A 24,889-nucleotide genomic window follows, 5' to 3' on the forward strand; every position below is an offset into this window, starting at 1 on the left:
TATTGCAATTCCTCAAAATCTGTTCTTGCAGCTCGTCCTCATGCTGTGCTGTTCCTGGAGACTGGATGGACAGAGATCTTCACTACAGACAGTCTGACACTGAGTTGTGAGATTCAGGGAATCTCTGCTGAGTGGAACTACACATGGTACAGAGACGGAGAGCAGATTCCACTGGATCACACTGCAGACAGATACACAGTGAGATCTGGGAATGGATCCTATCAGAGTGAATATAAGTGCAGAGGGAACAGGAAAAAGAGACCCTTATTCTCCAACATCAGTGAAGGTTTGACACCAAACACTATCAGTAAGTTCATCATGAAGGACATCATAAAAAGCAATGGGGTCTTGTGAAAGGCCCATGTCCATTCTAACATGCAGTGTTACCCTCGTACTTCATACCCGCAAATGCGATAAAAAAAAAATGTGTATGCACACACACACCGCAACAATTAGATTATTTAAAATCATGCCATGATTAAAATCACACTTATTTTCCCCCTTTTTCATTGAAGCTTTTAGTAATCATTATTTAAGCTTATCACCACAACAGTCACAACAGCTGAGCACACTCTGGAGCACTGGCTAATGTGCATGTGATTCTTTGCTTTTCTCACACGCTTATTTCCACACTGCAAATTTTCTATTAACAGTGATGCTGATGCTACTGATGCTGGGTTACCCAGAGGTGCCCAATTCAGTTTCAGGGTGTGGAGATTGGCCTACTCATATCATAAAACACTTGTGAAATTAGATATTTTACATTTTTGGCATTTTGGCAGGCACTCTTATCCAGAGCAACTTACATCACTTAGTTTAATTTTTATTTTACGTTATAGATTTATACAGTTGGATATTTTACTGAGGCAGCTGTGGGTTAATTACCTTGCCCAAGGGTACAGCAGCAGTGCTCCAGTGGGGAATCGAACTGGCAACCTTTCGGCTACTAGTCCTGCTCTTTGACCACAATGTTAATTTTACTGCAAAAGATTAAAATCTTTAAATTGATTCAATTAAAATCTTTCATTTCAACATTAAGAAATTGTCATCTTAAATAATAATTTCCTTACAACAGATTCAACATTCAGTTTTTTATCTTAAAAAATGAATACATTTAATATGGAGTGTGTTAGGTTTTATATAAAATAATATTTAGCATAAATGTTAGTAACTATATTAAAATGATTTCATTTCATGTCCCATAAGTATACCCTCAACAGTTTCTGTTCTACTTCTGCTACAGGGTTTTACTGTATTCTGGGGCTTTCTGGTGCTCTTGTCATTCTCCTAATCATAGTGGTGCTGGAAGTCATTTGTGTTAAAAAATGCAGGAAATCAGGTGAGCAATTGAAGTGATGCATCATACCAAAACATGTACTTTCATAATGCTGACATTACAAATAAATCTAGGAAAATTGTAGGAATAAATACAAATGCAATGGTTTCATATAACCCATGGATATGTACAACAGATAATCCTTTGTAATAACATTGTTATCATGTGAAAATAATTGTAAATTCTCATTCATTGTGAAAAAAAAAAGAAATTCTATTAATGACAGCAGACAAAATGTTTGCATCTATTGCCATCACTGCTCGTATATCAGTGTCACATTTTGGTGTCAACAGGTCAAACCAAGAAACAGCTCAACAAAGACAAATTTTACTCCAAGGTGAATCCGGAACGTGTAAGTTCAGGTGAGAAATAGTGGCCCAATCCTGTATTGTTCCTTAAGCTTAAGGGCAGACCCCACAGGTCACCACTGAACCCTCATGTCTTAAATGATAATGTGTTCTAGCAGTGTTTTGGAGACAGCATTGACACCCCAGGTGCTGGTTGAGTGTTGGGGTACCATTCTTTGTTAGGCATGGAAGCGTGTGGTCATGTGGCTGGAATGCAGAATGCAAACAGATGCAATGGTTTAGCTTATGTTGAAGGGCCTCTCAAAACTTCTGTTCTTTGACATACTCAGGAAATTTGCTCTTTGTCATATGTAGAGCTTCCAGTGTGTGTAATTAATTGACAAAGACAACCATGCACCACACCTATTCTCAGTTATCACCAATAAGTTAACAAAATACTCAACCAGTTCTGTCTATGAAAATTTATCTTAGCGGTCTAAGATAATTAGAAGTCCTTCAGCTGGCAATATGCAGCAAAATTTCTCACACTGTGTTTGGGTTATCTCTCTTCTACAGATCACACATTACTATCTGAGGCCATATATGAGGAAATAGAAGACATCACAGAAAAGCAAGGTAAATCCCATGCCTCAACAAAACCACATTTCTGTCTTTTCTGAACAAATTGCCCAAGACCATTTCCCATTCCATGTTTTACAGAGCCTCATCCCAGAGTGTTTATTTTTTAAGAAACAGTGTCCTGATTCACTGATTTGTGTGTCTGCAGGTTCTCAAGCACAGGCTTCTGTTTACTCTGTCATTCAGTTAGAAAACTTAAACAAAGGTAAGTTTGTTTTAATCAATACTTTCTTATAAAGGGGTATTATGACTAATGAAGGGGTGGATTATGTTCATGCAACATCTGATATACCATCAACAGTTGAAGAAATGATGTTGCTCAGATTAATATATTGATGTCAATTTATTATTGCATCAGTGGTTCTTTTTGTAACTCATGGACTGTAATTACAGGTTCATCCATGTAAATGGACACAGGGGCCCATATGCATTCTGTCTTGACTGATGTAAAAGAGTGCCTCCTTTTGTACATTAGGTACATGCTTTAGAGTAAAGTAGAGTTTGGCTTAGACTCTTATCCAAGTTATGAAGAAAGATGGTCAGTCAGTTCATTTCCTGCAATAATTTCATGGTTTCACAGAACCAGCTGTGAAAATGGTGGAGATTTTTTTTTTTATTTGGAATGCCCATTTTTTTTCTTCCCCATATTTCTCCCAATTTGGAATTTCTAATTACATTATGTGCTTAGACACATTAGTCAGAGGAAGGCATTTCATGCAGAACTGCAGACCTGTGGTTGCCCCTTTGACCAGAGGGGATTGCTGAAGAATAATGGAGGGGGCTAAGTCCCTGCGTGACCTCCCTTCCCCTTTGTGGAACAGAGCCTGTTTGTTCTGCCACTATGGACATCCGGTTATTGTCAGCTGATGACACTGCTGGGATTGAACCTGGGCCATGGTGCTGAACCTTGGTCTTATGACAGCAAGTGCTTTCACCTCTTGAGCCACCCCATTGACTGGCATTTTTATGGTTTTGTTTTATATATTCCTCAGTTAAAATATTGTTGGATATTAGTGAACTCAATCAACACTGCCTATGATACTGGCCAAAAGAAGAAGTATGATGTACGTTGATGAAAAGCTTACTTCAGTTATTTATTTATTTATTTATTTAGTTATTTTTTTGGAGTGCTTACATTCTGTTAGCATGAATTAATTCCAGCCCGTGCTTCTTAGATTCTGCCTCATCTTTATGCATAACTGCATGCACACAGCTAAAGTTAGCTTGGTAGCTGTTTGTTTTCAGTCTGACCATGTGTTTTACTCTGAGCTCTTCTCTGTGAAATCAGGAAGAAGGCAAAGGCCAGTGGTTTGTAAGTTAAATGAATGATGCATCTCTCATGCCATCTCAGTTCACGTCCTATATATATATATATATATATATATATATACATACAGTGTTATTTGATTGTACTCCTTGAGTCAATTTCCCTGTTGATACAATGTACATAATACCAGTCTCTCCGTCCTTTTGTGTGCTTTATTTGTTCCAACAGTGTGCTTGTGTTTTGTTATTGATTATTGCTAATAAACCTGTTCTCTTTACAATTAAAGGTGAGCTCCTGTGAGGATGAAAATGTCACTAATGTGCACTTGCTTAAAAAAAAAAGCTTCCTTTTCTTTACATAAAGCACTGAACGTGCCGGTCAGAAGCAGATGGGCTCCCCCTCTGAGCCGGGTTCTGCTCAAGGTTTCTTCTTGTTAGGGAGTTTTTACTTGCCACTGTTGCCTTAGGCTTGCTCTCAGGGGGTTTCAGGCCTGGGAACAATGTAAAGCTGATTGTGACTATACAAAGCTGATTGTGACTATGTGTGCGCTATACAAATAAAAATGAATTGAATTGAACGTGAGAGGCAGAGTTCTTTCTGATTTGAGTTGAGACTTTTGCATAGAGACACGCATGGAAGTGGTAAACATTGGTGGCACAGTGTGCTTTTTCAGGGCCACAGTGCGTCAGAAATGCAAAGAGCAAGGTACACATCCAAACCGCATGCTTTCAGTGTGGGGTTTCACACGGGTAGCAAACAGATATGGCTACAGCCGAGGAACTTATTTAGTTGTTACAGCCCTTCAGAAATGAAGGCTCACAAGTCCCAAAATTCTCAGCCCGGTAGTTTTGCAGAGTTTCATAATATGCATACATGCATAATGATATGGTGTAAGCATGGCATCGTGGTTAAGGTGCTTGGCACTCTGATCAGAAGGTTGTAAATTCACTTTTTAGGAGATTGCTGCCTGTCCACCCTGGTAAAGTCTTCAACCCATAGAGTTACACTAAATATGAAAGCTATGAAAACTGTAAGCTATCACTCTGGACAAAGGCTTCTGTCAGTCAGGTAAAAATAATGGCTGCCACTACATGTATATCTTCAAATGGGTTCACATGGACAAGATTCTTGGCATTAGACTCCTATTGTCACTCTTAGACCAAGAAGCACTGTTTCAGAGGTCCATCCATGACCTTCTGGCTGCTAACTTCTGCATCACATCATGGTGGTACACAGCACAGATGACTCAATGGAAGATGGTGGTCAGCTGGAATGTCATACATCCCTTTCTGTAGTACCTGGTCAAAGATAAGTTACATCCTCTGCGCAAACACTGAAAGAAGTGGAAGTGCCTACGAGGCCATTACAGGCATGCAGGACAAAAAATGAACAAACCTCAACAAAAGAGCCAATTTTACGAGGACTAATGTATTTCTCTGATCTCTCATCCCAGGCAAGATGTCCCATTTTATTATAATACTTTTTAAAGTCTGCTTTGGCTTTTCAGTGACTAGTTTTGGTAGAGGTTTGGCGACATCACAAAAATTTAAACAATAATAGGCTGTGCAGAATGAATAAAACACTAAAAAATGAACTCACTACCTCTGTAAGAATGTAACATAACCTAGCTGGTTACCAAATTCACAAGGGTTTTTCTTCTTCACCACAGCAAGCACAAGAGCCCAACTGCTTACTCTCCTTCTTTTGCCCAAGTGCACTCAGAGAGCTTTTTTATACTTTGGCGTATTGCTACAGTATTTCTCGTAGCTGCATGAGATAGCTATTTCCTTCCCTAGAGAACAGCATTTCAGTCAAACATTATAAACTCTGCCTGCCCAACAACCATAATATGTGTGCCCTTCTTTTAAACCCAGCACTACATTTAAAGCAAAAGAAAGTGTTTTTCTTTTCTTAACCCCTAAGTAGACAGTACATGGTTTCATTATTACTGAAGCTTTTTATAAATGATATCTTTATTAGTATCAATCATTATAACTGCTGTTGTTAACTAACTAAATCTGACAAGAAGAAAAGAGATTTTCAAATTTGTACCAAGATATACTGTATGTATACAGAGGTATGAATATGATTCAATACAAATGGATATACTCATTTGCAGTAATTCATAATTTGCAGCTGTTCAGAAAATACAATTTATTTTAAAGGTAAATGTTTGCATATCTCTAACAAAACATTTGTATAAGAGGAGATTAATTAACAGAACATGATATACTGTTATTGTAATACAGTATTACATGTCAATGATATGAAAGCATGAGCATGTTAAATTAAGTTGAACAGACCCTTATAAATGATAGCATTTGGTGCAAATACATTTATATGTAAAAAAAGATGGAACTTCAAGCCTGTGCATCTTAGATTCTGCCTCCTCTGTATACATGCCTGCATGCACATAGCTAGTGTTAGCTTGGTAGCTGTCTGTTTCAGTCTGACCACGTGTTTTACTCTGAGCTCTTGGTTGTGAAATCAGGAAGCAGGTAAAGGCCAGTGGTTTGTAAGTGTAAATGAATGATGCAATTTTAATGCTGTGTCGTGTCCGCTTATAGAGCTTATGAGAAAAGTTTCAATGGTTCATCGTTAGTGTCTATTTTAAGTCTGTGAATTGCATTGGTGTTTTCTGTGTCATTTTACATGTGAGTGTTCTGTTGACTGAAAGGTGATTGAGTGAATTAAACATGTTTATGAGGCCCTATGCTCACACTTATTACAATCACTCACACATTTAAAAATGTAACTTATTTTGTCATAATTAAAATAACATTTTTAAACAATTGATATGGACTTTCATCTTTTCATCTATTATTTTAACTGCACTGTATAAAGGTGTTAATTGATTGTACCCTTGGAGTCAATTGCCCTGTTGATACAATCTGCTTAATACCAGTGTCTCCATCCTTTTGTTGGCTTTATTTGCTCCAAGGCATGCTTGTGTTTTTGAATTGATTATTATTATTAAACCTGTTCTCTTTACAATTAAAGGTGACATCCTGATGAAAATGTTACTAATGTTTACTTACATAAAAGTTTCCTTTTCTTTATATAAAGTGCAGAACATGAGCAGCAAGAGTTCTTACTGACTCGAGCTGAGACTTTTGCATAGAGAGACGTGTGGCAGTAATAAAGGTTGCTGGCACAGTGTGCTTTTTCAGGACCACAGTGCGTCAGAAATGCAAAGACCAAGGTGTGTGTCTAAGCCACACACTTTCAGTGTGAGGCTGTCAATCCACAGCCCTACACTAAATATCAAGCATTTATATGAAGACAGTAAGCTATCACCCTGGACAAAGGCCTCTGTCAATCAGATAAACAATGGCTACCACTGAGTATGCATTTAAATTAAAACAGGGACAATATTCTTGGCATTAGACTTCTGGTGTCACGGATGTCTCCGAGGTCCGAGGTCCATTCATGACTTTCTGGCTGCTAACTTCTGTATCATGTCATGGTGGTACACAGCACAGATGGCTCAATGGAAGATGATAGGCAGCTGCAATGTCATACCTCCTCCCCTGTAGTAAGAGGATGTGCCTACAAGGCCATTAGATCCATGTAGGTCAAACAATGAACAAACCACAACAAAACAGCTATATTGACAAGGACTAATGCATTTCTCTGATCTCTTATGCTACAGAAGATGTCCCATTTTATTATAATACTTTTTAATGTCTGCTTTGGCTTTTCAGTGACTAGTTTTGGTAGAGGTTTGGGCACATCATAAAAAATAACTCAAACAGGGAGTGCAAAAAGAATAAAACACTAAAAAATGAACTCACTGCTTCTATAAGAATGTAACATAAGATGGCTGGTTACTAACTTCACAAGCTTTTTGCTTCTTCACCACAACAACCAACCGTTCACTCTCTTTCCTTTGTATCAGTGCATTCAGAGAGCTTTTTAATGCTTAAACTGATTGACTCTTTTAGCTGCATGACAGCCATTTCCTTCGCTACTCGCATTGGAAACATGCGGCCAGGAGATGGCAGCATTTCAGCCAAACATCATCAACTCTGCCAGCCCAGCCACCATAATACACGTATGTACACACATAATGTTGAAATTAATATATGCTATGAAGAAGTGAATGAGCCTGAGACGTTGATGAAAGAACTGTTTCAATACACTCTGTCCTGATTTCTCTGACAATAAGAGTGGTGATCAGTATGTGGAAAAGTCCTGCAAATTATGAAATCAAAAAGAATTTACCCAGAGCCTCAGGGAAAGCATGTGAGGTGGGGTGATACCTTGATGTTAGTTAGCAGTGACTAAGTGAGATGAATGCTAGAGGCAAATCTTGAAACAGACAGCCAACAAAAAATCAACAACATTTCAAAAACAGTGGCTGGGAGAATGCAGAGGGCGGGGCAAACATCTAAAGCCTCTCACATAAATCTGTCTGTCTGTCTACTGCAGTTGTGTTGTCTAATGCTGTCCTCTGTGGACCTATAAAAGAATATCCTTTCATCATTTTGTAGTTGGCTTTGAAGTCTGAGTTTTTTTATGTTACAGTGTATATAGGTCCATACTTATTCAGGTATTTTGCACTGCTGTCTGATCAGGGCAGCTGCCTTTGTCAACACGTGTAAATATTATGTTGAAATTATGTTATGTATGTGTACTGTATGTTTAGGATGAGACACTGGGAAGAGCACTCCTTAAAATCCAAGGCACACTGTTGCTTCAAAAACCCATTAAAATGCCTTTATTTTCCATGGCAATATAGTTAAAAACTGTGACCCCCATACTGCAGTCTGCCTCGCTCTTCATCAAGGTCACGACTTCATCAACGTCAAATGAATGCATTGATGAAATCAATGTAACAGCCAGCAAGGACACTACCCTGCAACCTTCTCCTGCCTGATGGTTGAAGCAACTGCAAGTGCAAAACATTCTCCACATAGTGCTGGCTCAGAGAGGGAACCATTCCTTTACTGTCAAGTGCACTGACGTTTGAAAGAAGCTGCAGAACAGAAATCCATTATATTACCATTATTATCATTATTCCATTCTCTGTTTAATTGGAAAAACATGACAGCTGCATTGGGAATCTGGAGCATTGCTATGTTTATGTCCATTTGACATAAACATTGCAAAAAGATCTGAAGCAAAAAGTGCTTGTGCCTGTATCTGGCTGTCTCATTGCTGTCTCATCTTTGTATTATTGACATGTATTGGTCTGTAAGTCTAAAAACCAGGTTCATTTCATTCTTTTTCCTTTTGAATCACTTTTATAATGTTTAGTTGAAAATCCTTACACACAAGATACAGCAGTGGATCATTGTATCTTTTGTTCATGAACAATATGGACCTACCTACAACACACATAAGTAATATGCTCACAGCATTAAGGCCTCAATCATGAATAGTACTTCTCCAATGGTACCTGTGCACCTCAAGAATTATTAATCCAATAATAATGGAATGCATGCTTCCATGACAGTTAAAAATGAAAACCTAAAGTTGGCCTGTTTTCGCCATGGCATGGCCAGATTTAGGTGAATGGGACTGTGTTCCTTTTCTCTGTTTCAGTCACGGATGTCTTCATCTTCACTACATCTGTTTCCTCTTTTGCAGAGACTCCCACACCTCTAGATGGCCTCAGAGGTTCACCCCTCTGCTTCTCTGTTGGCCTCTGGATCTGCCAGTCCATGGTCAACAACGCTGATTTCATCCCTGCCTTAGCCACCCAGTCCTTCCTCCAAGTCCTGGCTTTGACTGAGACCTGGATACATACAGAGAAGACTGCAACTCCTGTGGCTCTTTCCTGTATGAATAAATTCAAATCTGACGGTTTAACGCACTCATGTCTCTAACCAGTACCTTGTCTGGCTAATTATTGACCCTGGTCATGCAGCACTTCTAATATTGTTGACTCCTTATATGGCTTTTTGTTTGTGTTGTGCTCTGCCTCACTTATAAGTTTGGGAATATAATATGTCTTATTGGTCATAGGCCATTGCCCTTACACCAATTGTTACTGCAGACAGTAAAGGCATAGCAGTAAGTTCTTTGATAGCAGATGCAATCATGTTCAAATTGCTGGATATCACCTCTGCTACTTCATATTACTTTGAAAATTGGTGAGATTATAGATGGGAATTTGAATGGGGAGTTATCAGCACACAGGTACCCATTTTTTCCAGTTGAGGTATGAAGCTCCAGTCCAGGCAAATTTAATCAAACTCAAATTCAATTGTAACTGAATTCAGGGCTGTTTTCTTAAAGAGTTCTTACTGCAACAGAACACATGACAAACTGAATTCAACTGGCTTACCATTACAATTTTTTCAGCTGTGCTTGTCATTAGCCTGTAGCACAAGTTCTTGAGAATTCACACGTGTGATAACAAACACAGACACCCTACATGCGGTGCTCCTTATTTTCCTGAGGATTTCCTGAGGATTTTCCTGTGTTATTTGGTGCTTTCACCAATTACCTGCAGTAGAAATGGAATATCCTGGTGAACTTTCTTATACTTTCTCAGGTAGAATTCTGTAGTTTGGGACTACAATGAGTCTTTGCAACCAACGAATAAAGTTGTGTAAATTCACTGACCTTTAAATTACATGGATTGTTCTGATCATGCTCTGTGTCTGCTTTCAGCTCCTCCAGATAACACAAGGATCTTCACGGGTCCTATGCAGGTCTTGTCTGTGGGTGTCACATATTCCAAGGATGTGCTTCAGTGGTTTATCAGTGAGTTTCCCCTTTAAGAAGCTTCATTTGCAGAATTATGAGCGGTCACTAGAGGGTGCCTGTGTAGAGGAGTAGGTACTTCCATTTCTCCACAAACTGCTGGAACATCCCTCTTACACACATTTATACATACTATGAATACAGTATATCAATCTACTGTATAACTGCCAGTGTGATTTTCCATTTTCGGACAGATTAACTTGGTAAATGATATGCTCATTGTCACATTTTCCCATTGCACCATTGTCTTTCCTCCCTGGTCGGATTTTATAGACTATGGTGTCCAGGCAGGTGATTTAAACTGTCATTTTACTGCCTACCTGAAACACCAGAATGAATGTACTGTCGTTGTAATTTCAGTGGCATCTCTAATGCCTTTTTTACACTCTGATATCAGCACAAACTTGTCTGGTCTATTACACATCCCCAATATCCTGTTGAAATGTCTTTGATTGCCTTCATAAAGGTAGAGATATATAACTTGTTATATATTCAGAAACCATTGCATTTGCAAGGTGTTGTGCAAATTATGATACTCTTATAAACTGTGAATGTCAAGTGTGGACAATGTACTCTTCTGTATGCCATTAAATGTTAATAAATTATTAAATACTAATGCATTACTAACCCCTTTTCTTTTGTGTGCATTGCTGTCATCTTTTATTGCATAAGTTATCATACAACCTGCTTTCCCAAATGTCAAACACCATTTACAGACCATTCATTGGAAACTGATCATGCAGTAATAAGCTCACGTAGAGGAAATGTAACTGAGGCCTGTTCGTGTAAGTACTAGTAGCAGCAGTAATAATAGTGGTCATAAGCACCTGCTTGAATGAGCTATTTTGTTTCCAGGGGCAACGCTGTTGTTACTCATTGATCTATCTATGTATTGTCATCAATGCTGCTAGCTTATTTCACCTACATCTACCTTTCTTTTGCTTTCATATTTCTGTGAGCAACACAAGATCATCAGTCATCATCAGCCTAAGCCAGTGATCTTTCTCCTTCTGAGTAGTATGAGTGCTGAAGTTTTGTATATGTATATGTATTTATGGTAGTGTTACAGCATTAATATCTAAATGAATACTTTTTTGCTTTGTAAAAGAACAGTGTTACTTTTTTTTGACAGCATTAATTCTGCATTTTGCCATTTTCACATATAACACTTTTAACATATAAACTTTTTTTTTTATCTTTACAGCTATGTTATTTAGATACAATGGAAATTAGCTTAATTTGACAACCTGTAAAGTTAAATAAATCTATTCTTGTGCTTTTAGATATATACAGTTACAGAAATGACAGTTACAGAGCATATTACACAGTTCCTGAAATGAACAGTGTTGTTATTTAATAAAAATTCTGTGTGGGTTGAAATACTGCAGTGAGTGAAATTGTGATTCCTACAGTGAAACATAGGTGGCAGCACTGATTTGATTTCAAAGTCATCCTGAAGCTCGGTTCACCTTGGTTGCACTCCTCCTCCTCCTCAGACACTGATGTTTCATGTGAACTCAGCTGCGCCGACTGACTGTGCAGATATGAAAGCGTTGTTGCTGCTACACATCGACAGCAGTTCTTTAACAGCAAATTATTACTGGGGCATGCCAGAAGGCCATGAGCAACTCCTTCAGTGGTAATAAAGCACAGTGCAAAACATTCTGAACAGGGAAGTGAAGGAAGAGAGGAAAAAAATGACGGCAAAACAGGGCACAAAATCAGACAGCCAGACTGTGAATGTAACAGCTGGTCCCAGTGCAGTCCATTGCTGTTGGACATACAGTCCAGCAGGCAAGTACATGCAGAACGGCAATGTGAAAACTAGACGATTGTCAGGAGTGTTGCTTTTAATGCCACAGACCTACATAAAAAGCCATAAAATAAAACTAAATAAATAAATGAACTTCAGTTCGTCTTGGCTGGTATTTTAAAGTGAAATTATTCATTCCACATACAGAAGATGAAAGACAACTATGACATGAACTAAAGGTTATTCTGAGAACATAGGCCTTATAAGAATATTAGTTTGCTTGCAAACAGCTTTTTCCCTGCTCAACACCTCCCGGCAATTGAAACATCTTTGCAGTGAAGCCAAACCCAGCCCCTCGGATTGGGCCCTTTCATTATTATCCTGCAAAAGTGAATGGTGTAGTCAATGATGGCACAGACTTCAATGACATGTATGGTGATGACTAGATTAATTCCCCATGCATTTAAGTGCTGCCTCCAACAGGACGACTTTCTTATCCCATCGGCAATTGTAGGATGCTCACTGCTCTGCTTCTTGGTGTAAATGACTTACAAGGAGAGCTAGTGATGTTGCTTTCGGGCCAAACGTAGATGTTAATATTTTTGGAGCGTGGATATTAACCCATAGTGGCTTGGAATAGTCTTGTGTGCTTCGTTAGGTTTGTGACTGCAAGATTTATTTAGCATGTCCCTTACTGATATATTATTTATGCACTGCTTGAGTTACACCAAGCTGAAAATTTAATACCATATCATTTTGTCATCATGGTTCAATCACAGTTCCTCAACATCTCTGCCTTCTCCCTAGAAATTATGTTCAGTGCCTTTTTTTGGCCTCCTCCGCTGACAGAGATATCCCAGCTGCCCCAGTGACATTAGTTTATTTACATAACATGATAGCATTCTTTTCACTGCATAGACCCTGGTTGTATGTAGGTATTAAGGATGGCAAACCCAAATCAAATCACATGTGTACTTGCATAGCCGAAAATCACAGAAAGTCAGTGCACTTTTATACAGTATGCAGAAGATGTGGAGGAAAAAATAATTCCATTTTATAAAGCCACACAAAAGAAAAAAAGAAGTATAAAAATGTAGGCATATGCTCTGTCAAAACTAAGCTGGATAGACATAAAGATACCCGATACTGTAATTCACTGCTCAGAAAGAGCTGTTCTCAAGGGGTGAGGAACCACAAAAGACAGGTATGAGGGGAAAATACCTGCCTATCATTTACGAAGGGATTTCAGGCAAAATGGAGAAGAATTCACAGAGGTAAGCAATCTGAGGGAGATGAAAAGCAGACAAAGAGGGGATATGTGTGTGTGCATGCATGTGTGTGTGTGTGTGTGTGTGTGTGTGTGTGGGAGAGAGAGAGAGAGAGAGAGAGAGAGAGAGAGAGAGAGAGAGAGAGAGGAGAGAGAGAGAGAGAGAGAGAGAGAGACAGAGAGAGAGAGAGAGAGGAGAGACAGCGGGTGATTTACTTTGACAGAAGGGAACAAGCAGCACTCTCACCAAATTGCTTTACATCCAGCTGCCTGCCTCGACACAGCAAGAGTATTTAATAGTGGACTTCACGTTCAAAGGCACAGAAAGCACTCTAATTAGGATTGCCCCTCCCCCATATCAAAGTCAGCTACTACACTCAGCTCTGATATTACACACTTATTTGTCTCAGTAAATGTCATGCTGAAAAATACTACATATTGTTTTCCCATGTCCACAACTGCTGACAGGGGTCAAGGCTAGGTGTCAGTAGGCCCTACACAACTCTCATGCCTTCACACAGGCATATAATCACCTAGTGTAGGCCCCTTGTGCACTGCATGTATATAACCATGATTGCGCTGTGTGTACAGTACCAGTAGAAAGTCTGGACACCTGATTAAGATAAGGGGAAACATGCATTCAAAGACTTTTTGGTCTAAAGACTAGTAAAGTTGATGCCTATGTATGGATTTTATTCCAAAACAATATTTTTTAAAAAATATGTTTTGGCTACTTTTAAGAATCTATAATATAAAAATAGTTTTGATGCGTTTAACACAACATGTCACAACTCGACATGACAATCTTTTGGTGTTGGCATTATTCCATTTGTGTTATTTCATGTTTTTGATGTCTTTATTATTATTCTAAAATGTGGAAAATAAAAAGAATTAAAATAAAGAGAATAAAATAATTAAAGTTGTGCCCAAACGTTTGACTGGTACTGTATATGACCCTGCTTCACTGTAAGATTCTGCAGGAGGTTATTTTCTTTGAGGGAATAAAATTCAGCAGTCCAGCACCCATATTGAATCAGTAAACCTACCACTGCCAAACAGACCTGCTGTGTGAAGATTGCTGGTCTTCTGTTAGTTCTAATTAAAATGCAGACATGTGGCCAAACTCATTGATAAACAATTTAAACCATCAGCCATGACCACATCAAGTCAAGTCAAATGTTGAGTGGATATTTGTTGCAAAAATCATTTTTTATGTCAACCATAATATTATTTAATCAATTTCAGTAATCAATTGCGTAAATTATTATATTTTTCCTTATAAGCACATGTTGTGTAAGCATGGTTGCTTTTCAAAATTCAGATTTGATGACTGGAGTCTTTGCACTGCGACTGCAGGCTTGCTGAAATGTAATTGTCATTAAGGCCGAAAATCATTCTGCTTTACTGTTGCCTTAGAAGAATGAAATTATGCAAGTGATTCATATTTTTGTTACTGGCTCATTTTTTGCTAATTTCAGTGTCCACTGAACTGCTAATGTTGTGGAGAATTAAAAAACAGAGAACAAAAAAAGTTGCTTAATTTCATTGTTTCAATTCAAAGCCAGCACACATAAAAGGATTACCTCTACTGAGAAAAAAAGCAGATAATACGCCATAATGCTAATTGACTTTTCAGTTCCATAAATCTTTGTGAAATTCATCAGCCCAATAATGACATCCTGGTCTGAAAGGCTTTGCTGCTGTGTCACCGATATTGCTGTGGTGACTGAATGGTGGATTCTGGGATTCAGTCATGCGTCCACAGGCCTTGGCAACTTGCCCAGATATGCGCAGACATGTTAAAGTCCATGGCCCTTTTGGTCCTTTCATTTCTTTCATCCTTGAATAAATGTGGTTCAGACAAATAAAAGGGACTGTGATTGTGTAGCTCCATGTGCAACCGGAGGAAAAGTGAAAGGAAAAACCCCTGCCATTTCTCCCTCTGCTGCTGAGTCTGGGAATGACAATGTTGACATAGAAGCTGTGGGCCATACTCCGCAGTTACTGGTGCAGTGGCTCTGTGACTGTGGTGGTTCTTCCAGAGCACAGTCAAGCTCAGAACTGGCATATTGAGCCAGAGCTGGAGTCGGAGACCACTGTCAGCAATGGCACCCGACACCCTACTCAGTCATCACCTATGTGTGTACACTGTGTGTATCCACTCCTTCTGAATGTACGTGAGGGTGTGAGCATGTCTGCATGTGCGTGTGTGTGTTGTGTGTGTGTGTGTGTGTGTGTGTGTGTGTGTGTGTGTGTGTGTGTCTGTGTCTGTGTGTGTGTGTGTGCTAATATGCAAAACACCATAGGACTACTCCTTCAATTCAATTACTAGTTGGCATTAAATGGCTATTTAGATGTGCATATAGGTCATAGCAAAGAATACTATAATTAAATCAGTAAATAAATACAAACTATAAAATAGAAGAAGGGTGCTGACCAGTCCCCCAGAGATGAATTTTCAGCTAATCACATTTAATTCTGATGTTCCAAACCATGACTGTCCAATTTCACAGCACCTAACATCAGCAGGTTATGAAAATTGATGATATACTTTGTGAGATCTCACATCTTGTGTGAAATCACCAAAATGTTATCACATATTTAATTTGCCTTTTTCTCTTGAAATATATACACAGAATCAAGAAAGTGATGATTTGATGGATAAGACCTATTTTGAATATCATGAACTAATTAAAAGGTAAGGGCATCTGGTTGTTAATGAATCTCCAGTAGATATAGATGCAAATTAAATAATCAAAACTCATCCTCTTTCAATGTTTTTTTTTTTTTTTTGTGAAAGGCATTATTTTGCCTTGTTGATTGGGAGTACACTGTAATTTTCATAGAAGTATTCATGTGAGCTTTAAAACTGGCTGGAAAGAATAATGCATTACTCAAAATTTCAATGATCCAGACCTTCAAGGCTTAATTCCCAGTCTCTGCTTTGATATAATATAGCACAGACTTATTACGATAGCAAGCCCAGCTTATTAACCTATTCTGCTGGAAGCCAGTGGGTATTCAGAGTTATTAGAAAAGCAACACACAAATTGTGCACTAATATCCTGCCATAATAGCTTATTTTCACAAGCTGAAGGTTCTGCTGCTATTTACATGTTGTATAAAATGATGAGTAAAGATTCTTCACAGCAGAATTTTCCTTTTTAAAGAGATAGATAGCAGAAGAAGTTCCTAAACTGGTTAAGGTAATATGATCATTAGTGTGTTCACCTGAATTTGAAACTGCCAAATGTAATTGGATGTGATATATCAAGTTGATTGGAGTGCAATTACTTAATTTTTACTATCCACAAAACAGCCAATTCTCAAATAACTTTATCCCTTGGATGCATGTACGTTTTTACTGCCATTAGCATTATTCATTAGCACAAGTATTTACATATACAGTGATTGGATTTTCGAACCACATTGGTTCATTGTATTCCTCCAGGCAGTTTAATTTCTTTCTCCAATCAATGATTCTGCAGGCAATAAACTGCTGCAGCCAGTGCTGGATAATACACTCCCATCCATTAATAATTCTGTACAGTTTCGTACTTATCCATATCTGCAGCTCAAAATAACAGCTAATTGAACTCTTTGAGGATGGGTTTTTTTAGGCAAGTGCACAAATTTAAGGATGCACATCTAACATCTTCAGCATTGGCTATAGTGTCCATTGACATGAGAATAATGGTTCAATCGGATGTTTCATGATACTCTCACCCGCTGCAGTGATTCTGCAGACTGATGCTCGGGTTTTACTTTGGATCCCTACGGACGGCTGCGCTGGGATGGACTCCGCCTAGGTGGCAGTCCTCGACTGTGCCGATGTGAGGTCCTGCCTGGACCTGCGGTTTAGGAGAGAATAAAGAACACGTTTGCTTTACCACCGAGCTGTCGGAGTCGAGGCGTGATTGGCAAGTGCATCCCATGCAGCAGTAGCTCAGATACACTGCTCTGCGTGATGCAGACCTTTGCAGGCAGACAGACGACACCTCTATTAAAGTCCTGTAGCCCTGCAGTGCAGCGCAGAGAAGAGCTATCTGAAGGACACAACTCAATGCACTACCCACCTGTATTCCTGCACTTAATGTTGGATTAGAATAAGCCACAGAGCAAATTAGTCCCTGATGCAACCATTGATTGCATCCAGGGTTGGCAACCGATGCTGATGCCAAGATAATTGTATTATAAAATATATTGCAGAATGAATAAATGCATTTACCACTGTTAGGCATGACTAATTTATTTTGCATTCTGTGCTCTGATTTCACAAACAATATATTGCTTAAATATTTATGTCATAGTTTACCACACTTGGGTATACCTTCTTTGAGGTGGGAAAGGAGCAAGGCCAACTGAAACTTTGCTTGAAATGATCCTATTATGCAATACTTTATTCACTGTTTACACCTGACACACAGACCATAAATGGGCAACAGGGTATTGTAAGGTAATGCAGGACAATATTCTCAACATCTGCTTCTGTAAAGGCATCTTTGGGTCGCTGGAATAAGGATAGGAGCCGCCCGCTGCTGTCTCTGCAATCCCTGACAGCTTCCAACAAAGCCCTGTTAGCCGTCTCCCCGATGAGGACAGACAGCCAGCGTGCCTGACAGGGAAGACGGAGGGGATGGCTGGCGCTTACATCAGTGAGCAGAGTCCTAATAAAGCGTGCCATATTGGTGCCTCTCCGAGCCGGCCCACGCAGCTGTTTCAGGCTTATTAGAGCTGTCTCCAAGGCCCAGCTGGTGAAAGGTCGCGTTCACCGATGCCTCGTAGTGCACGCTCGTAAAATGGCGAGAAGTGTTTCACATGCTAATGGGAATTGCTGTGCATTTACTCGGGCGTTCTGAGCGTGGCACTGCCACTGTACTCTCATGAGGCTATGCGCGGTCCTAGTTTTGACGACAGGTGTGAGGGAGTCAGAGGAGATTTGTATTCATGGCCATGGTGGATCTGTGCACGAGGTGGGCCCAAATGGTGGATCTGTGCATTAGGTGTGCCCAAATGACCATAGCACAGTCGTACATATCGTTATGCACACCGATTGTATTTACATATATGAAGCAATAGTTGGACAGCAAAGCTTTGTCAATACAAAAATGGATGGGGTGATCATGTGCTATTGTTTTGCAGTGGTTGACAGTCTATTGCTCAGACAATTCAGTGACTGACAACATATAGTAGCTCCACTCAGTATGGAGCTGATGAAGTGTTTGTAATATACAGTAGACCATCAATAGTCCTTACTGATACCATTAAATTACATTTACTTATGCAATGGTGATATAATGAATATGCAATTCATGTTAATGTAAATCTCAACCTGACTGATGTTGAACATGAGCTTGCAATATCTATAATTACGCATATTCTCAGCCACTGTAACTACTAAAACCAATCCCAGATCTAGGCCTGGTTTCTTACATAGTTCTTAATGGTGCAACTGCTGTGTATTTACAGCATGGTCTAAACAGTATTAATTGTGATTAAAAATCATCTATATAACTTTGTGTTAAATCTCCTAATTCCTCATTTAAACGGTGAGTATTGCTAGCTATTGTCAGTGATCAATAGTCATTTGGCTGAAGAGGGTGGATACTGCTTTGGTGCTTAAAAATGTAAAATAGATAAAAAAAAACTGTTTTAGCATTAGTGATAGTTTTTAAGATTAGAGTACTGGTAATGAAGTTAGTCCCTTGTCCCCCATGTCATAACCTTCCTTCACACACTCACAGTCAGTTTTATGTAAATAAATAAATTAATTTAAAAAATAAAAATCCTTATCTCCTTGAAATAGATTGATGTGTAAAAACAAGCCTATAAATTTTGTGCAAAACCTTTGCAGTTTAAATGAATTGCTTAATTGTTGTTTAGTTCAATAACAGTGGGGAGGAAATACTTTCATCACTTAAACTTACTTACTTAAACTCTAAGATGCAATGCAACAATTTTCCCTAAGCCTGCAGCTAGCTGACTTAACCACAATAAACCACAAACAAAGGTTACTTCCTACAATGCCTGTTTAAAGAGAGTGTTTGAATTAGCACAGGGCACTGCACAAAACGCTCATTTTAGACTCATTATGCATCAGCAAACAATTTCTACCACTCGCTTCATTCGTTTTTGCTGAACATTATAATTACACCGGGGGTTTCCTAATTAAACCCCACTTATGAGGTCATTAGTTATTATATTCTCAGAAATACAGCATAAAGCCAAAACGACAGACCTGTTTATATGAGCTGATTATTGTGTTGCTCTTGATTACATGTCATTTGCTTTACTTTCTTAAAAACCAACCTTTTTGCTCCTCAGCAGGTGGCTTTCATAAGCACAGCTGTGGGAGAAAATGAAATGTGACATCCCTTATGACTGGGGCTCTAGACCCTTCTTCCTAATCATTGGCATGTCCTCTTTCAATCATTTTAAAGCAGATTGAACACAGACTGTCTATAACGTGACAATTGAATGTGTTCTGAGAAGATGCAACAGCCTCACCTGCTGGGCAGGATAAAGCCATGATTTGGAGAGTAATATTGACATGGCCGTGCATAGCACTGATGAGCTCAGTATACAGTGCACTGATTCAGAACTTATTTTGCTTTACTTACATTGCCTACCTTATACCTGGGAGCAATGGTGTGTGTAGTGGTTAGAGAATTACATTTGTATCCAGGGTATTGTTAGGTTTGAAGGTTGAATCCTATATATTCTGACTTTCCAAAGCAAATAGAATGTAGAATGTGTTTACCCTACTTAAGGGTGTCTGCTAGGCATTAAATAATGTTGGGTAAAAGATGCTGAAGAGCAACAGGGATCAATCGGTTCAATAAAGAAGGCAGATTGTTGTCTGAATTTGTGAGGCAAGAAGCGTGCTCAGAATCTGTCAAAGTGTTTCATTTTTGCAGAACTTGTTGAGGCAGGCGGTTTGATGTTGGTTGATTCCATGAGCCAGAAACCACCTCAAGGCTATCATTCTCAGTCCGGGTGTCACTGACCACACTGTAGCTTATTATGTCCCGGCTGCCCGGGGATAGTGTATTGAGTTGTATTGATCTCCACCCAGAGTGCTATACACTAAAGCCACTGAATTGGAACAGAGGCATCAGATATTGAAGAGATGGGCAGTGGGGGTGAAATATGATACCCCCAAAGGTATTTTCTGCTGATGCATCTGGACGTGGAGTTCGAGTAACACGTGAAACAGAAGCCCTGCTCACACAAATCGAGGCCAAATCATTCGGTTCACTGTGGAGGCTCGTCTTAGTCTCCTCCTATGGTTTTTTGTACACCGTGAGTGGAGTAATTAATGACCCAAGCTAAGCTAGCGCTGCTGCACCCAGTCTCCCCCCTGCCTGTGTGTCTAACAGGAGTGAGTCTGCAGCTTTCCCCACTGAACCTCCTCTGCGAGGCAGGTTTAATAATTTATGAGGTGGACCCATTCGCTGCGGCCGCCTCGGGAACCCTCACTGGGAGTCGTCTATTTGGAGTTGCCGCGCCCAGCACCTGCAGTACTACTGTATGAGCTGCTGCAGAGCGACTCGCCAGCTCAGCGGTAGACAGGCAGCCCCTCGCTGGACGCCTCCCTGCTTCCCCCTGCCATCTGGCGCAGAGCGGAGGCCAAACGACCCCCCGTAGGCAGCGCTCACTCCCTGCGTGCTCTGACCCCCGTGTCGCGCTGATCCCCCCCCCCCCCCCCCCGCAGCATCACCGCGCTTCCCCTGGCCTCCCTCAGCTCACCTCTTTCCTTGCGTCTCTCTCTCTTGCTCCTTCTCACTCTCTCTTTCGCTCTCTCTCCCCCTCTCGCCAGCTCCCCTCCCTTTCTCCTTCCTGCTTGCTCTGAATTTGCAGAGCTCAGCATTCCTCTCCACAACCACTTAGAAAAAGAAAAAGAAAAAAAAAACTGGGTGGGTGGGGGGGGGGGTATCGGGGGGGAGCAGGACAGGCAAGTGGTGCAGGACCCAGGATGCACCATAAAACGGCCCCCTCCCAATTAAAAATGAGGGCCTTTATTATTGAACAGCAGCCGAGCCAATCAGGTGGCAGTGCCGGGAAATACAGCAGTAACAGCAGAGGGGCTAGTGGGAAAGAAAAACTGCAGTATGTGTGTGTGTAGTTTTTTTTTATTCTACTGATCTAATCAATTTAACACTTCAGACCGAAGGTTTTGCTTTTTGTGTGAGTGCGTGCATGACAGTGCTGAAAGCGAGAGAGAGAGAGAGAGAGAGAGAGAGAGAGAGAGAGAGAGAGGGAGAGAGCAGAGACGCACCTGGGACGATGAAATAGACCAGGCTTATCTTTTAAAGAGGGGAATAAGGGAAAGTGATACTGAAGAAATCCTGAAGTGCAGGCTGCCTCTTTTTCTTTAAGACTCTTTCAAAGTGTCCTGAACGCACTGCCGAAGTTCCCCCCGGGAGAGAGACAGCCCTGGTCACGGTAAGCTGCAGTTTTTCATCTAAAAGCTGAGCTGGTTGCTGCTGTGTGACTGTTGTTTCAGTCACAGCAGTTTTTAGTCTCAATCTGAGGTGTGCTTCTGCTCAGTTTGTTTTAAGGAGATGATGGTGGTAGAGTGCAATGGCCATTGTGTTTGATGATGTGCTGTGTCTTCCCTGGATTCCTTTTACATTGACATTTGATTGCATAGAGGTGTCACATGCGAAAGGGGAGCCCGAGTGGGACTTCCTCAAGCTCCCAGGCAAGTTTCTGCGCACGGGGCTGAAAGTACTGCAGTATCCCGTTACATTTTCAAGAGAGGATGTTTCCCTATCTCCTCAGCATGGGGCTGGGTGATGGAGATTAACCCTTTGCGGTCTGAAACAAAAAAAAAAAAAAAACTAGCCAGCACTTTTAAGAACTGGTGAACATTTCCACCTGAAGGTCACCTTTGGCCGTCCTAACAGCATGTGGATGTAACATTGGGATCTGTGTTTATGTAAGGGTGTGCGCATTATTTTCATGAAAGTAGAATTTTAAAGTGAGATTGTTGGAGATTAATTCAGACGAGGCTTTCGATCACCTTTCAGGGAACAACCCTTTATGCAGAGGATAGGCAGGATATATAGCACTTGTTTACATTGAAACTGGTGCACCATGCCCGACTTCCTCTTATCATTTGTCTTCAGAAAGTGTCGGTTGGTGCTGAGGTCAGGGGCACGGTGGCATACTAGCACACTAACTTATGCAGATATCATTCCTCGCACGGGAGGCAACTGGCAGTTTTGCAAGTGTGCACGCTTGTGTGATGATGTGCATACGGTACATACACCATGCTCAGTATCTTTCCACTCATGACGCAGTTCATATAGTTCATTCTAAGGTTACTATCTTACATCATCGCATAATTTTTATTTCCACTGAGATAAAACTTGAGGTGGCATTGCAGGTATATACAGTTGAGGTAGTATATGGCAAACTGATATTGGGGACTCCTCCAAATTAAATTTCAAAACAATCAATACATTCCGTCATTACCTATTTATTTATTTATTTATTTATCAAATAAATGAATAACTCAACAAATAAATAGATTATTTTGGAAGTCTTATCATTCAAGAATTTATACTTATGCATATTTGCTTTGTAATGTGTAGTTTCTGTGTCGGTTTTAACATCGAAATACAGTATTTGTGAATGAGATTCTGAGTGGTGCAATAGTCAAATGTTCAATATGACACCACCTGGAGTTGTAATCTTTGTCTGCAACTGCAGTACTCAACACCTTGGTTTGGTGCCTTAAACCCGTACAGCCAGTGTAAAGGAAAGTATCTGGCTGAAATCAAAAACGCCAGCATGACCTAAAAAATAAGCAGCTAAACAAGTCTTCTGAGCTACCGCAGGGGTATGTGGCAGTATAAAAGGCACATTGCATGGCATAAAGAGGAACAGTCAAAAGAGATAAAATCCATCCCGTCTGATCACCCCTACCATGTAACATACTTACATACATCATGTAGTAGGGTAAGGATCTCCCCACTTTCCTGAGTTGCTGGTGGAATCGCTGACAGTGGTCTTTTTGGATCCCTTCAATACGACAATCTCAGTGAAGGTTCTGCAGTTTCCTTTCATGCCCTGCAAAGTGCCTGTCAGAAAGTATCACTATTGCCAGTAGTGTGCGCTGTTTCTCCTTCCTGCCTGAAACATGACGCAACAAGGATAAGGTATTATTTACCTTTTCACAGCATTTGTTTTACAACATTTTATGTTTCCAATATTTAGTTCTGAACAGTTAGACCAAGTATACAAAGAGGACCTTTTTTACAAACTCTGACCAAAGTGTAACAATTGTGAATCTCTGCTGAAGAAAGTAACAATTTAAGTAAAAAAAAAAAAGAAATCAGCATTTCTGAAGAAGGCTTTCTGGAGAGCTCAATCATCCAAGATTGCTTAATCATCCAAGAAGCGAAATAATGAAACAGTTATTTTGGACACAGAGGAGAGCCGCGTGGAGAATTGGTGTATATTCATCATTCATGCACAATTAAGAGCGCAAGGCAGCTCTGCCTTCCCACATATTCTAGGAGCTTCACGGAAGGCATTGTAATCCCACTAAAACACTGCGTCTTTAAAATAAAGGAGCACCTATTTTACCCATGGGATCTCTGTGAGGAGGGGAAAAATTCTGTCCTTTTTGTTGTGCGAGCCTTCTTATAAATCACTGTCACGAAGCGCTGCTTTGTGCCAACAGAGGTTGTTAGAGGAAATGATGCGGGCATCTCTGGAGGTGGTGGTGTTGGAGCTGAGAATAGGGGCAGAGGGTGGGTGGGAGTACTCTACGACAATTACTGTTGGTGTGTAGAGTGGCCTCCTCCGAAGGGCATTCAATTAAATCAGTAATTCCCAAACGTTATACAGTGGCTGGGGTCGGGGGAAAGCCGAGTGTGCATACTGTACATGTACATTGACTGCTGTGCTTTATATATATATATATATATATATATATATATATATATATATATATATACATATATATATATATATACACATATATACAAAACCATCAATCAATGGTATCAATATTAATCAATGTGAAAGTTTCTTTCATAAATTTCATGATATGCAACATACTGCAAACATCAATCAGTGCCTGAAAAGCAATAAACATTTCTTCATCTGTAAATAAGCATGCACATGTAAGGATATATTGACATTGTGCTTTTGAACTGGCATGCCTCTACTGATGCAGGTAACTGTTGATAATTGCAAATACTGGACAGATGCTACTTCATGCGCTTAACAGAAGTAGATACATATGTTGAGTAAGAACAGGAGTAGATGCATGTAATGCAATATATTGGAGCATACAATTACTAGACATGAAATTATGGACAACTTACTTTTCCTGCAAGCTCATTAAGCCTGAGGCCCTCGGGCAGTCTTTATGTACTAACCATTCCACAGTGAAGTCATAACTGTCCTGCCTGATAGATTTTTTTCTTGTGCTATGTTAGCCCCAGAAAAAAACTATTTTTCATTATTCATGCACTTTTTCTGGAGCATAGTTGCTCTGAAGGGTAACTATTTTTGTACCTCCATGCTGTGCTTTTTAATGAATCCCTTCTTTTTGCATAATCTTCCAAAGTAACAGCATGAGAGCTAACCATTGGCAGTGCAGTCCTGG

The 24,889-nt window shown here is 39.9% G+C and overlaps 1 protein-coding gene and 1 long non-coding RNA gene across 2 annotated transcripts in view; both read left to right on the forward strand.

The window, feature by feature from the left end:
• Positions 1-62: 62 nt before the first annotated feature.
• On the forward strand, positions 63-2,430 carry LOC118780180. The gene is made up of 5 exons (XR_005005072.1): positions 63-307; positions 1,244-1,339; positions 1,630-1,698; positions 2,200-2,259; positions 2,411-2,430. It is a non-coding gene; the product is annotated as an uncharacterized LOC118780180 (long non-coding RNA).
• An 18,906-nt stretch (positions 2,431-21,336) lies between these two features.
• LOC118780474 (synaptotagmin-2-like) overlaps positions 21,337-24,889 on the forward strand; it is a 93,133-nt gene continuing 89,580 nt past the window's right edge. Inside the window, exon 1 of the mRNA XM_036532978.1 lies at positions 21,337-21,708. The gene's annotated coding sequence lies outside the window, so the exon portion shown is untranslated. The remainder of the gene's footprint in view (positions 21,709-24,889) is intronic.

Source organism: Megalops cyprinoides, chromosome 7, assembly GCF_013368585.1.
Source record: "Megalops cyprinoides isolate fMegCyp1 chromosome 7, fMegCyp1.pri, whole genome shotgun sequence".
In the NCBI taxonomy this organism is placed as follows: domain Eukaryota; kingdom Metazoa; phylum Chordata; class Actinopteri; order Elopiformes; family Megalopidae; genus Megalops; species Megalops cyprinoides.